Here is a 16,268-nt window from a genome sequence, read left to right on the forward strand (position 1 = left end):
GTAAAATTGGGTACGCTTTTATGTTGAGGCCATTAGCGGATCATATTAGCTAATGTTTGAACAAAATTAACCAATAAATCACGCGACATTTTAAAAGCTCTCGAATTAATTCAAATTACAGGATTTCGATCGTGGGATCAAATTCCACGCTGTGTGAATGGGGGAAAGCTCACCTGCTTGACTCGTCACTAAAACACCACGTTAGGGCTCAGTGCATAGAACCAAGCGAGAGGGTATATCTATTGGACACAATCAGAGCGTGCAAAATCCGCAATTTTTTCATGGTAATTGCAAAGGAGACACACCTTGTGGAGATCGTGTTGATTACACAATGGTGACTGGGAAACATGGCGGCTGATCCTGTTACCGTCTTGCTCACCTGGACCGACACAGAAGTCATAAAAGCAAAAAATGTGTTTGTAAATACAAACAACCAAACAAGATTGTGCATAGACACTTTGCATGATTTGTCAGTATCCCTGATAGAAACAACTTGAGTCTTTACGCATGTCGACTTGATGATGATAATAAACATAAAGTTTTGTTCGAAGAAATTGACATATTGAAAAGGTTATGAAATCCCAAAGGTGTTGGAACACACAAACAACAAGCAAACATACTTGTGTATATATTCTTTGTAATTTTTGTCAGTGTCACTCTGACTATATCATTTCAATTTAAAGTCCTGACTCTAACTGAACATGTAAAATTGATTAACATTGACAACATCAAATTTAAACAAATTTCATATTTTCATAGTTATGAAATCCTTCATGACTTTGAGACTAAATTTTAACATTATAAACATCTCAACTTTTTTAAAAGAAATTGTGAGATTGTGAGAATAATTTTCTTGGTATAGTTTTGAAAGTATGGTTTGTTACAACTGCTACTGGTACTGGTACTGGTACTGGTACTGGTATAGTCCTGTCACAGATGTTTTGTTTTTTTACTGTACAAAAGTAAAGGAGCATGAAATATTGTTACCATGGTTACCAGAGGTTCAGAAAATTTAAAATCCCAATCGGACATTTGCATTTAAGCCACGTCCCCTTCAAATAGCGTATTTTAGTATGACTTTTCACACACATTACAACTTGTTACGGACAGTGTTCCCTCGTTATTGCCTGCTTCAATATAGCACTAAGAAGGTTATAGTACGCGGTAAAGCATGGCTCCCAAAATCTACTTACAATTTTTAATAAACTCAAGCCTTGGAGAGCAGGAAATACATTTTAAATGGTAAATCATCATGTCTAGTGATGTTTTATATCAAATTTCATACTTTTATTGCCCAAGTTTGTAATACCTGTTTATTCACCTGAATTCGCTGAAGGGATACGATAACGCTCATCAATTATTTAGACCCTGTTTGTTTTTTAAAATGTCAGGACAGAAAAATTTAAATGTCCGGTAAGCAATATTTCAAACCGGACATTTGAGATTCCCAATCGGACATGTCCGGCGCATATGACCGTTGCCGGACCCCTGATTGTTACATCCCATACACATGGAAAGGAGCTCAGTGTTTGCAAAAATATTCATGATCACTTACTTTTCTTCTAAAGTATAGAATAGTTTTTTCAGTGCAGCTTGTCAGAATACATTATCAGAATAGTTTCATCAGAACAGTTTTCTTTGAATAATAATTTTCCAGAACAGTTTGGCCAAAATAATTTTGTCAGAAAAGTTCTATTTTGTCAGAATAGCTAGATTGAAAAGTTTAGGAGTCTCATCTGAATACAAAGTTTATCAAGACATCTTGAACCTTGTCCAACTTGTTGCCTTGGAAATGCCTAAAAAAGTACAAATTTGTTAAACACTTGAATGACAAGGGGCACCAGTTCAGCATTTGCCTGATGCATGTACAAAGTTTGATGAAAAAACGGTATGGGAGCTATGCTCTGGAAACAAACCCTTCCAACTTGATGACGAAAAATAAAATGCAAAAACTTTTGTACAGCAAAAGACACCAGCTGAGTGAATGTCTGACGCATTTACTAAGTTTCATGAAGAACGGTATGTAAATTATGCTGAAAAACAATAACGGATGGATGAATGGATGGATCACATTTCAAAATGAAACCCAATAATGTCTAGTTAATCTTCAGTGAAGTGTAATAAATTCACGCTAATGGCACAAAATACAGAAAAGCTGTTCAACTTGAGATAACCAGGAAAAAAGGTTAAGTTTCATGTGCTACAAATCAAGGTTTGTTAGGAAACTGGAAACACAATTGGGTGGTCATTGATTTGAAAGTTTAGTTATGATAAATGAACTTGAAAGAATAATGATGAATCGATTAATATTCATGCTAAATACGAACTAGCTTGATCCAATAAAATTTCAAATTACATTGTCTGCCTTCATATATATTAACAATCTTATTGACAACTTTCAACAAATGTTGACATTTCTGTGGCAGTGAATTATTAATTAAGTACTCATGTTAATAAATTTGTGCCAATACAGTATAAAGATAAAATATTCATCGAAACATCGATACACGATAAAATCTCTGAAACAATTATTTTTTTGGGGCCAAGCAAGGATGATTTCACACAAGGGTATGGAAGAAGGATGAATGCATAAAGTGAGATAGGATAAGTTTGAAATATACCTTTATGACCAAGTCGTTTGCTTATTGGCCATGCTTATGTCAGCGACATCCACCAGTCTCAAACTAATGATAAATCAATCTTTTTTGGCCATGCTTTTCCTTACAGAATTTCAGGCCAAAAAACAGGTGGAAAACAATAAGAATTAACAAATTAACCTAAAATATTTCTTTGATTTCCTTAAAATATTAATTAGTTAGGAAAATAAGCAGGGGTGGGAACAGGGATACGTCATAATTTGTTGTGTTTTGAAGATTTGATATAAATTTATATCGGTAGTGACACTAAATAAGTTCTTTACAACATTTTACATACTGCTGGTTGCGGAATAAAAAACATGAAAAAAAATAAAAAAAATAATTTTAATTTTTCACAAGTACATTTTTTGAAGTTCACGGATTTGTGAACCAAGTTAAACAAATAGCCTGGCATTAGGATAGAAAGTTAGGATAAATATTTGGTTCAAGGAAACAAATCCATGTACCATTTCCAGATCTGAACTACCTCGTAGAACGAAAGGACCGTATAAGCCCCTAAGGTCGAGAGACTATTTATAGTTTTTCTCCAGACCGTTTTATTACGGTAGTTCCAAGCTGCATGAAACCAAGTGACTGTCTCCATCTAATCTGAGTAAGTGACTGAAATTATGTTACTTCTATAATACTTCCCCATTCTGCAGGTGTGGCACACCAGTCAGGAAAACTTCTAACATGTAAATACACAAAGCATCAAAGCATCATATCACATGTTCCATCAACTATCCACATCACAGGTTCTAGTAACTATTCACATCACAGGTTCTCGTAACTATTCATGTCAGTGGTTCTATCAACTATTTACACCACAGGTTCTATCAACAATTTATGTCACAGGTTCTATCAACTATTCATGTCACTGGTTCTATCAACTATTCATGTCAAGTTCTATTAGCAATTCATATAACTGGTTCTATCAACTATTCATGTCACAGGTTCTATCAACTTTTCACACCACAGGTTCTATTAGTAATTCATATAACTGGTTCTATCAACTAATCATATCACAGAAGCTGTCATCTATTCACATCACTGGTTCTATTAACTATTCACACCACAGCTTCTAGTAACTATTCATGTCACAGGTTCTATCCACTATTCATGTCACAGGTTCTATCAACTATTGATACATGTCATCGATCTCAATTGCGTGGATTGATGCTCATGATGTCAATCACTGGATTGTCTGGTACAGACTCGATTATTTACAAACCGCCATCATATAGCTGGAATATTGCTGAGCGCTGCGTTAAACAACAAACAAAAAATCAAGTTCTTGTAGCTATTCATATCACTGGTTCTATCAACTATTCATATCACAGGTTTTATCATCTATTCACATTACTGGTTCTATCAACTATTCATGTCACAGGTTCTATCAACTATTCATGTCACAGGTTCTATCAACTATTCATGTCACAGGTTCTATCAACTTTTCACACCACAGGTTCTATTAGTAATTTCATATTACTGATTCTATCAACAATTCATATCAATTGTCTCATAATGTACATATCACAGGTTCTACTGCCTTTTCATATCGAGGGATCTCTTAGTATCACAATACATATCACCAGTTCTATCCATATACCTATTCATATTTCATGTTATCAACAGACTATCACTATACATATAACCAGTTCTATCCATATACCTATTCACATTTCATGTTATCAATAGACTATCACTAAACATATAACCAGTTCTATCCATATACCTATTCATATTTCATGTTATCAACAGACTATCACTATACATATCACCAGTTCTATCCATATACCTATTCATATTTCATGTTATCAACAGACTATCACTATACATATAACCAGTTCTATCCATATACCTATTCATATTTCATGTTATCAACAGACTATCACTATACATATCACCAGTTCTATCCATATACCTATTCATATTTCATGTTATCAACAGACTATCACTATACATATCACCAGTTTTATCCATATACCTATTCATATTTCATGTTATCAACAGACTATCACTATACATATCACCAGTTCTATCCATATACCTATTCATATTTCATGTTATCAACAGACTATCACTATACATATCACCAGTTCTATCCATATACCTATTCATATTTCATGTTATCAACAGACTATCACTATACATATCACCAGTTCTATCCATATACCTATTCATTTTTCATGTTATCAACAGACTATCACTATACATATCACATATTCAATCGGCTGGTAATATCGTCACATTTTTCAAGATCATAACAATATCCACATGACATCTTCAACACAGGTCTTTTGGGCATTACCTCTGTGACCGACACAATGGAGACCATACAATTCTGCAAAAATTAGATGATGTTCACAGATAGACTACAATGACCTGTGATGACCTGTGATGACCTGTGATGACCTGTGACGACCTGTGACGACCTGTAACAGGTGATGGACAATGGCACACTATCATAACACATATAGAACTAGCGATTAAGACTCCATGGAAGTAGCCAATGTTTACATATAGACTACATTGACCTGTGACGACCTGTGACGACCTGTAACAGATGATGGACAATGGCACACTATCATAACACATATAGAACAAGCGATTAAGACTCCATGGAAGTAGACAATGGTTACAGAAAGACTACAATGACTTGTGACGACCTGTGACGACCTGTAACAGGTGATGGACAATGGCACACTATCATCACACATATAGAACTAGCGATTAAGACTCCATGGAAGTAGACAATGTTTACAGAAAGACTACAATGACGTGTGATGACCTGTAACAGATGATGGACAATGGCACACTATCATAACACATATAGAACAAGCGATTAAGACTCCATGGAAGTAGACAATGGTTACAGAAAGACTACAATGACTTGTGACGACCTGTGACGACCTGTAACAGGTGATGGACAATGGCACACTATCATCACACATATAGAACTAGCGATTAAGACTCCATGGAAGTAGACAATGTTTACAGAAAGACTACAATGACGTGTGATGACCTGTAACAGATGATGGACAATGGCACACTATCATAACACATGCAGAACTAGCGATTAAGACTCCATGGAAGAAGATGATGTTCACAGATAGAGAACAAGGATTTGTGACAATCTAAGATCTACCATGACATACCCTCTCCACACTGATAGCTTTGAGGAGTATTTTAGAACACCCAAGCTCCCCTGGATTAGCAATTAGTACAGTACAGTTCTTAAAGTGACTTCACAAACAAACGATTCAACGCCAGCAGACACAGCCAATGCTCACAGAGCACTGCGTAATTTCTCAACGACAGAGATAGTAGGCCACATGTTGAAGCTGGCGAAATATGGGATGCCAGTTAACCTCTGATGATACAGCCATGATAAGATTGGGTTCCACATGAACGGGTTTCTCTGCTTCACCGCACACCTGGCTTACTTACCCAGGTGATTCCTATTTTGTTTCCATGGAAACGAAGGGATGTAGATTTTTTTCTTTACCATTTGTGAAACAGACTTGCATTACTTGCTGGTCAACTGTAGCTTTAGGTATTTACTACACAAGAACATCAACAATTTATCTTTCAGTTCTCATACCATCCCTGAAGTATGGGCATGCAAAGCATATCATCCACAAAAATAATTCTCATTGAAAGGACATCCTTATGTTTAACTTGTCATCCTGACCATCCCACTAAAAAGAGTTAGTGAGTTTTGTGCAGTGCCGCTTAGTTCAATATATAATGCATGACATGTCAGCTGAAAGAGGTGAAGTAAACCCAGTGAGCACAGGTGTGGTGTGAATCAGGGCGAATCTGGATTTGAACTCATCAAAGGTTTCTGGCATGCAGCTAAGGGATGCAATTCTGCATACAGGCTTAGACAACTGGGCCACCCATGCCCCCCTACAAAAAGAAATAATAACAGTATATTCACTTACAGTGTAACGATTCAGACATTCACAGTTGTATGACACTTGTTGCCACTGTATGAGTGAGTGAGTGAGTGAGTGAGTGAGTGAGTGAGTGAGTGAGTGAGTGAGTGAGAGTGCAAAGTTACATGTTTTCAATGAAAGTAGTCTTATGTCAATAGGTTTCTCTATGTACAAGGCATGTATTGCATGTTTCATGTCACAGCTTTCCCATCAAGATAAAGTGTATATTATTAGAGCTGACTCATCAAGGCCATGTCTATATTTTTATATATCTCCATATCTATATCATGAACACCCACCAGTTATTTACACTTTCAGGTTATCCAAGATCACTACAAGCAACACTTCTAGACAAGCAAACATATGGCTGACATAGATACAGATACAGAAACAGATATTCAGAAACATGGCATGCATAATCATAGAACTTAATTCCCATCATTACTCCACAATTATCAACATGTGATCTTAACATATGACAATCAAATAACACTATCAGTTACATCATCACACCTTACTCAAATTTCCTTGTTTCAAGCAATCTTAACAGCAAACTTCTTCCTGAAACAACCCAAAGGCCAAGGTTCAGGTACATGGGCTAAAAACATTTACAGGCAAAAAATCAGTTTCGCAGCCACAAATACAATCTACAAAAAAGTTACAGGTTTCAGTACATGAGCATGCCCAGAATACGGAGGCAAAGAATTACCATGCCGGGCATGGCGGGCGACCACGTTTCTTCGCCACACCTCATGCCTTCTCTGTATTTGTAACAGACTCAATTTTCTGAGAATCGCTGATCGAAACCCTCCTCACCCCATGTGTGGCAGGGAATATTCATGGCTAGCAAAGCGTAACTCCTGGGGACGAACAAGCCATGCCGAACAAATCGAGAGCACCCAGTGGAACCTTTGTGAGGCTAGGGAGGAGGGGGTTGAGCCCACGCAAAGTAAAATGTACAACAGAAGCCATCATGGCTGTCCTTGGTTGACAGGGAAATGATGTGCTCGATGCAGTTTATTCACACATTTCACTTTAATTCCTCATGTCATATACTGTGTCAGTTGAATAAGAGTTAAAAATTGTGTTTGATTTTCATGAATCTCAAAGTGACAAGTAACACGAATTGTGTATATGGTGTGGGAGCGAGTGTTTTACACTGCTTCTAGCAATACCTCAGCTATATTCTTGGGGGATGGGTGGAGTGCAGGGGTGGAAGTGGGCGTGGGCCTCCTAACACTGAAACAGCCACTGGTCATCTGGACTAAAATCGCCTAGAACTTAGGATGAGTGACATAGCGGCAACTGTGGTGAGTGAGTGAGTGCATCCATGTGTAAATGGGCGAGTTAGTGAATGAGTGACTGAGTGAGTATGATTTATCATCCAAAATATCCTTTCACTACAATGAAATTGCATCACAATGCTTTGCAGATCATTGTGACATCAGTTAGTATGGCATCATAATCAAATGACATCACTGATCACTGAAGCTGGTTAGCTTTACAATTTACTCTCAAGACACTGGTTATTATTGTTTACAAAATGAAAAGTTGGATGATAAATAGAATCTCACCCTCATGTCTTTTGATATCAAATAGTTAAAAAAAACACACTTGGGTGAGATTCTCTATTTCATCTTACCAAACACAGGGATACACGTGTATTCAATCATCATCAATGTTCATTAAGAATCACTAGGACATTTTGAATTTCAAACCTACCAAAACAACCTCCCAAAGAAGGCATAGGTTACAACTGAAATGTCCCAATCAATAAATAGAAAATAGAAGAGTACAGTTTGTCCTCAAGAACTTCACTTTCACACAATTAAGAAAAAAACCCACCAAAAATCCCTGTCTACACAAATCTTAGCCAGTGCAGCTCCGATAACACACGAGTAAGTTACCCACACCATCACATGTCTTCACGTTCCCTATAACAAGAAGGTATTATATATACATATTCCCTGAATGGTGATAACTACTGGTATACCCTCCTCCGTATACCCCCACGCTGGGGGGCTATAATCCCTGACATCCCTCCTACTTAACGGATTCCCATTCGCATGCAGACCTCTAATTAAATTAGAGTCAACAGTTTCCTTATGCGCTGTATCAAGCTGTTTACGTCTATCTTCCCTTGTACGCTTTTTTGCTGGAATAGGCTTAAAATAACTGATCACATTACTCACAGAATTTCTCAGTTTTCACCATCTTTGCTAATGGGATCAAGTCCAATTGCTGAAGCACATCAAGCTGTTGAAAAAATGTTGCAACAGGCTAGGGTTACTGGTCTATATATCTATCATAACATTGCATTTTGTTGAGGGGAAACTCAACAGGTATTGGTTACACTGTTAATCCACTGTATAAATAACAGTGTTTGCGATATGTTTTGTAAAGGTGAGTGTTAAGGTGTTATTTACAATATACTGAACTAGTAGTAAAGCTTTGCGTTTGAATGGCATGTATGATGTGTCACAGTATTTCAGTTCATCAGCTTGATGTGGGAGGAGAAAGTGATGCAGGTTGTAGATGTTTACCATGTTGGTGAAACCTATGAGCTGGTGCTGGGTGTCAAGACAGAGTAGGAGAGAATCCGGGATATAAATTCATGATCCATAAGTTTCTGGCACGCTTAAGGGATGCAACACTGCACAGCTAATTGCAGCTCAAAGAAGACTCATGACTGGGCCACCCATGCGCCAATGTGAGGGCATAATTGATTGAATGAATGAGTGAGTGAGTGAGTGTGTTGACCTTGTTGAACAACAGTCAGAAATATTCCAGATGGATCATAGCATTCCATATATTAATCTGGTGATGACAAACCAGTGGTTGATAGCACGAGGCACCTCCACCATTACAACATGACGGCAAACATTCCACACCAAAATGACTTCATCCATATTTTTAGTAGGCTTTTATAATAAGCAAAGGTAATGGAGACCAACATGGCCCAAAATTCCAACAGAGATTATTTTTGAAAGACAGCATTCAAATGACACCATCACGCCTTAACCTCATCACACACCTTCCCCATCAAGAGTACCACAAACCTCACCACTTTCAATGTTTTAGGAACGCTTCCAACTCTGATAAACACAACATCAACAGTCTAGCGAAAACGAGAAATTTTATGTCACCTTCATAAATCAGGTAGTTCCATGCCTGCCCAAAGTGTGAGTTCATCGAGGACTTTCTTATACTTCACGCTGAATTAAAATACGTTTTTACAACACATGCAGGATCCATCTGGGAGAGCCCAGCTCGAAGCCATTATCATCCTACCATGTGTTTTGCAAAATCATAAAAATGCCGACTTGTCTAGTTAGGGCTTATTTACAGACATGCTTCCAGCACCATTTGTCGTTTATCAATTCAGACGTTTACTCCTACGTTTACTCCTACTTTTAAAACTTCCTGTTACCAGGCTTGGATATATGGTTAATTACAAGCAAGACTTCCTCCCTCTTCACTAGATATACACTGATATCCCAGTTGCTAGGGACGATACTCGCCATTGGACACAGCTGAGGAGAGGCGACCATGAGGATGCCAGGCAGATTTTTGGGGATTTCGGTGCATCAATTCTCAGCAGTGTTTTTTCCCCCCCCCTTTTTTACTTGATATACACTACATGGTGTACATGTGTTTGAGTGATTTTCTAACACAACAATGTTGTAAGCAATATGACGTAAGGCACGGTGCTGTATTCCCTCCCACTGGGTCAGGCTAACTTTAATGGGAACTAAATGCTGCATGAAATTCCCCAAAGAAAATAACCTGTCATTTACCACAACATCATAAATTCTTGCTAGAAAAGTACCGCTGTGGGTGGGTGAGCAAGTCTTGTTTTATGATGCACTCAGCAATATTCCAGCCATATTACAGAGGCCTGTAACTATTTCAGTCTAGACGAGGAAAACAGTGGTTGATAGCATGAGTAACCATCAAGCTGTCAGCCAGGACATTTTGCTCTTAAGCCAAGCATAGAGTTAGTTTGTCAACACGAGTGCCTGTTGTTGTCTCCGCAATATTCAAGCTAGACAACAGTGGTCTGTAAAGGAATGAATCTGGACAGACATCCAGTGAACGACATTATGAGCACAGATGTAAGCAATTGTTTGTTGTTTAACACTGCACTGAGCAATATTCCAGCTATATGACGGCGGAATGTAAATTATCAAATCTGGAACAGACAATCATGTGATTTACATCATGAGCATCAATCTCATTGGACACAATGACATGCATCAAACAAGTCAGGGAGTCTGTTTGAGGCTGTAATTTTCTTGTTTCTTCTCACAGCCTTTTTGTTCACAAAACAGCAGTGCAGAAGGGTTATTATCGAAAAAGGTTTAGTTACAAAGACATTTGAACTAAATTTGTTCACTATAGCTCTATCTCTAAAAAAGAATTTTTTTAATAGGCACTGCCTGTCAATTTTTGGGTGTTCTTATTTCTGGGGTCTTTCAAGGTCTACTTTCTACATTCAAGGCCTTTGAAAACTAAATTTTTTAGTCGCTGAAAATGCATTCTTTTGAGTTACAACTAAATTAAAATTGAAAAGGAGCACCATGTAACATTGAAATTTCAGAACCAGTGAAATCTAAACTTACTTCTTTTCAAAGGATGAACCCAGTAACATAGCAACAATCTGCTATCAGATACACAATTTCTAACAAAGCTGAAATACTTATATCTATTCCTAGGCCATAACAAAACATTTTGTATTGAAACATTGTATGGGTTTCCTGATTTATTTCCTTTCTTCAGTTAGTTGTCACATTTTCCAAGCAAATGTATATTTGATGGTACCATAGTCCATGCCACATGGACATGCCCATCATGTCCAATTCACCGCTACCCTGCTGCGACATATTCACCTCATCATCATCCAAGTCCTGGCTATCGCTCATTGGCCACGCCATCAAAACACTCATGCTGAACCAAACAAAGCCTGTGTTGAGTTTCAAACGTTTCATGAAAAATGTATAACAAGACGATCCCCCATGCAGGTGAAGAGAATAATAGGCTTGAAATGCATACCTTATTAGCCTTGCTCGTCTCTGAACCTCCCAGCATCCTCAACCCACTACAGCCAACATATCACCGACCGCTCAGGTGTGGCATTTTTCATTTCCATGCACTAATCTATCTTTCACCATAACCTTTCATGCATAGAGTATGCGTTTCGAATTTCAGTTTATTCTAGAGCTTCATCATTGGGCTACCTGCTGTTGGTGCTTCAACCTGCCTGGACTGGTGAGGCTCAAATGGCTAATTGTCGGGAGAGACAGGACATTGAAACAATGAGGCTATCAGCTGAACGCATGTCATGGATTATGTATTTGTGAAATCAGGAAGGTTGAACATACAAGGGAACTTGTGGCAATAGCTCTTTAGCTTTGTGTTGCAAACCATAAACATTAAACAGCCTACACACAAAGATTTTAAAATTATTTTTATTGTCGCAAAGAACAATATCCATTTCAATCTCAATGCTCATATCATGACAACAGTAAGAAGAATCTATAGAATATCATAAATCTCCATGGCAACCATGAAGTATAATGATCTTTAGAAGCCTATCAGTGTCTACGGTCTATCCATCCCCTTAGGGTCAATTGATGAGGAAACTTATCAGTAACAACTACCCAACAATGTACATATAATATATTTTATGTCAACCAGTCAATAATGAAAAGCTTCACTTGACTTAAAGGTATCTCAGGAACACAGTATCTCAGGTCCATTATATCTCAAGATGGAGAGAGCCAATATTGTTTTGAACAGCTTTTACCAGCAATGTGAACCCAGAATCGCATGATGAGCGAATGCCTTTGTCACTAGGCTACCCCACCAACCTTAGTGAGTGAGTGAGTATGGTTTTACGCCGCTTTTAGCAATATTCTAGCAATATCCCGGCGGGGGACACCACAAATGGGCTTCACACATTGAGCCCATGTTGGGAATCAAACCCGGGTCTTCGGCGTGACATTTTAACCACTGGGGCAACCCGACCGCCCATCCGCCAACCTTAGATTATGAATAATCCATTTCTTGATGTGCAAAGGATTTCAGACAACAGAACTTAGGTCAAACATCACATTTCAACACAGCTGCCATGATAATGTAACACATTGTTTCACTTTTTCAAGAGGCTGAGTGGGAGGATAATAAGTTCTTCATTAACATCACAACGCATCAGCCTCATGTGGAGTTTCCATTTTGGTTGCACCGACAAGCAGATGTATGGACATGGACAAACACTCATTAATATTCCAGCTTAATGACAACAGTTTATACATTATCAAGCCTGGGCCAAAGAAACCAATGAGTGAGATTGTGGGCAATCATCCATGCTGATGTCACTGACAATCAACCACGTCATGGAGTCTGACCACCTGATCCACTGTGTGTCCTCTTTTGAAATCACAGATTACTAGGGACCAATTCTCACCAGGAATTCCCACTGAGAACTATGGACACTCATGATGAGTGTGGGACATAAAACCCATGGTATCCACGTGGAATCCCACAGTGGTAAGGGATGTAACTCTGCACAGCTGGTGCTGTAGATTCCTTAGACACCGGTGACATAAACTTGTTCAAGATTACATTGTTAGAAACACCCACAATTCCACCATGGGGTGTAGGTATTTTGATAACTTTTTCAAGAACACATCGTCTCCTTGGTCATGTACCATGCATACAAAAAGGTTTACCTCGTGGCACTCACAGGAATACCAATCTCCATGGTTGCCATATGTTATAATACACATGCAAACATAACAATTAAGATTTGTCTATAATGGAATTAAACAAAATCAAGCTTATGATGCCGTCTTTAATTTTCACCTGTATAAAAAACGTCTTCCGCAGAATTACCCCCAATAATTCAACATCAGTCCACTTTCCAAGGAATTCAATTACAGCAACGATAATACATTCTGAAAATCAAACAGGACAATTCTGAAACTCCGCAAAATCAAACATGGCGCATTCACACCCCTTTTCAGAAATTCAAAAACATTGATTCCCCAATCCAAAACCTCAATCTACATTTCCAATATTCGTCATCCTTAGACTACATCACCCAACCTGCTAATATATTTCCTGCCCTGCTTGCATGCCATAATTTGGCTGACAATCAGCTGGCGGCCATGTTTTCTACATCACTTCAGTTCCTGAAATTCTGGAAGCTTGCCATCCTGCAGTGCCAGTGAAGCACGAGGTTGTTTATGGTTGGCTGAACACAGAAGAAGTAGAATTACCTCTGGTGTGGAAAGACTCACTGAACCGAACACAGACAAGATACAAATCCATATTCATTGGCAGGGAGGGACTGAAAAGAGGCAGGGGAACATTGGAGGGGGGTGAGAGATGAAGGAGGGGGTGAGAGATGGAAGAGGGGGGTGAAGGGAGAGACCATTGGAAATAGAAGGAAAAATTGACAAAATTAAGGTCAATAAGTTAAAAGGATTAACAAAGTAGATGAAGTATGTATTTACTCAGGGGAAAGGAACACTGTGTGTGGTCATTAAATCAGAGAAATGACAACATGCACTGTAGCTCACTTGCTTAAAATATTATTGATGTAATTTAAGTGTTGGCAATGGTTACTAACAATTACATATGCCATATGATTAAGTCACTCACAGCTGTAATTAAATCATAATGAACTGTAAAATAAATGATTATGTTGAAATAACATTAATTTGTTCTCATAACATCAAAACCAAATTGATGTTTTACCTCAGACATGTTAATCACAATTTCATTTTTAATTTCTTCAACTTCTTGTGAGTAGTGCATATCAATAGTGACTGTGTGTTGACATTTTCAGACAATCCTTGAAATACTATCCATAATGATGAAGTAAGACAGGGGAGGTAACTGATGCTGTCTCTCCATTTTCCCACAGTGAATCTCAAACTCCCACAGGAAATTTTATTCGAGGCTATTTTTTTTTTAGTTATTTTTTTAGAAAAAAAACCAAAACTTTCTTCCTCATGATTGGTTGCAATCGAACAATCTCATAAATGTTTGGACATATCTTAGTCTCTTGAGACATTTACGTCAATTCACTCAACACAAATTGTCAGCAATTACAAGTAACATGGCACTTGGTCCCTGATGTCGTCATGACGACACAGACATGTCACATGAGTTTAAGTCAAGTATGACTGGTCCAATATGCCAGTCAATCAATTCAAGCCCAAAGGTGTTTTGGGACAAGCCATTAAACTGATCTCAAGGAACATACGTAACTCCAGACAGTTTATAATTCTTTAACATTTTCTTAACACCAATAAAAATAAAGATTTTCTAAACTCAACATGTATTCAAACACTGATATTAATCTTTGTCTACCATTTAAAATCAGTTCCATACATCAGTCCTTTATCATGTTTATTGTTGTACTCTACACTGTTTACCAAAATAATTCATTTGAAACAGCACCAAAACTCTGTTTAACTTTGAAGTCCAGCTGTATACAGCATGTTGAACAAAAAGTATCAACAAAAACAACCAGCGTGTTTCAATGCTTCCAACACTACCAACAGTACCACCAGGACACACAAATAACCAACTTATTTTGCCAACACGACTGGAATCAATTCTACATGTACTAATTGCTGGGTTACATAACCTTTCCCTGAACAAGCTTACCATGCAAGTGATAACAGTGTGGTAGTCACTTATGTCCTGCCATCCCTGGAGTCAATACCAGCCCTACAGCATAGCACAGCACGCATAGCAGAACAATGTGCATTTGAGCTTGGCATCAGTTACCAAGGTTTTGCATCTGTGGGTGCAGTGATGCAAGGAAATGAGTTGCAAAAATAAACCCTCGATGGAGCGAAGAATTCCGAGCTGATGTCAGCGTGAGCGGGCGACTGACAATAGCAAGAACCTTGGTAAATGTTATGATTCTCGCTGTGGGAGAATGCTACATATAATCCAGGATGCGTATGTAGCCCTGTTGCAACTGAAATCAGTATTGAAACTTTTCCCCATGATGTCATACATATGTTGCATGAAAATAACTGAAAGTTCAAGGGGAAATATAGAACATCATTGATTTTTCCCTATAGGCTTATCAAGTAATATTCTTCAGCGACAGAAAGTAACATTTTTGGTCCACTTGTCCTTATAATGATAATAGATAGCAAAACTCTTAAAAATGGCAAATTTCTACAAGTCCTTATGATACCTTAACTATTGGGCAGTTTGGCAAGGACAATTTCTAACCCTGTTCTTGAGTGAGTAGGAGTGAGTGAGCGATTGAGCAACAGACATCCATAGGGTACTGCAGCCCCATTCTACGCACAGATCTCCACAAACAGACATCTATTGGGTACTGAGGACCTATTCTACACACAGATCTCCACAAACAGACATCCATAGGGTACTGGGGACCTATTCTACACACAGATGTCCACAAACAGACATCCATAGGGTACTGAGGACCTATTCTACACACAGATCTCCACAAACAGACAACCATAGGGTACTGAGGACCTATTCTACACACAGATCTCCACAAACAGACAACCATAGGGTACTGAGGACCTATTCTACACACAGATCTCCACAAACAGACAACCATAGGGTACTGAGGACCTATTCTACACACAGATCTCCACAAACAGACAACCATAGGGTACTGAGGACCTATTCT

At 38.2% G+C, this 16,268-nt stretch overlaps 1 protein-coding gene across 5 annotated transcripts in view; it reads right to left on the bottom strand.

The window, feature by feature from the left end:
* The window catches only part of LOC139471691 (uncharacterized), a 70,627-nt gene that overhangs the window by 38,497 nt on the left and 15,862 nt on the right, over nucleotides 1–16,268 (bottom strand). The window contains exons 1-2 of one of the 5 annotated variants that reach the window (XM_071254150.1): nucleotides 5,795–5,827; nucleotides 306–379 (exon numbers count right to left, since the gene is read on the bottom strand). The exons of 1 other annotated variant lie outside the window; for it this stretch is intronic. The gene's annotated coding sequence lies outside the window, so the exon portion shown is untranslated. 3 more of the 5 variants (XM_071254151.1, XM_071254152.1, XM_071254149.1) reach the window with 3 other exon arrangements.

The sequence above is a fragment of the Haliotis cracherodii genome, unplaced genomic scaffold (assembly GCF_022045235.1).
Source record: "Haliotis cracherodii isolate W230 unplaced genomic scaffold, xgHalCrac1.p SCAF_23, whole genome shotgun sequence".
NCBI lineage: Eukaryota > Metazoa > Mollusca > Gastropoda > Lepetellida > Haliotidae > Haliotis > Haliotis cracherodii.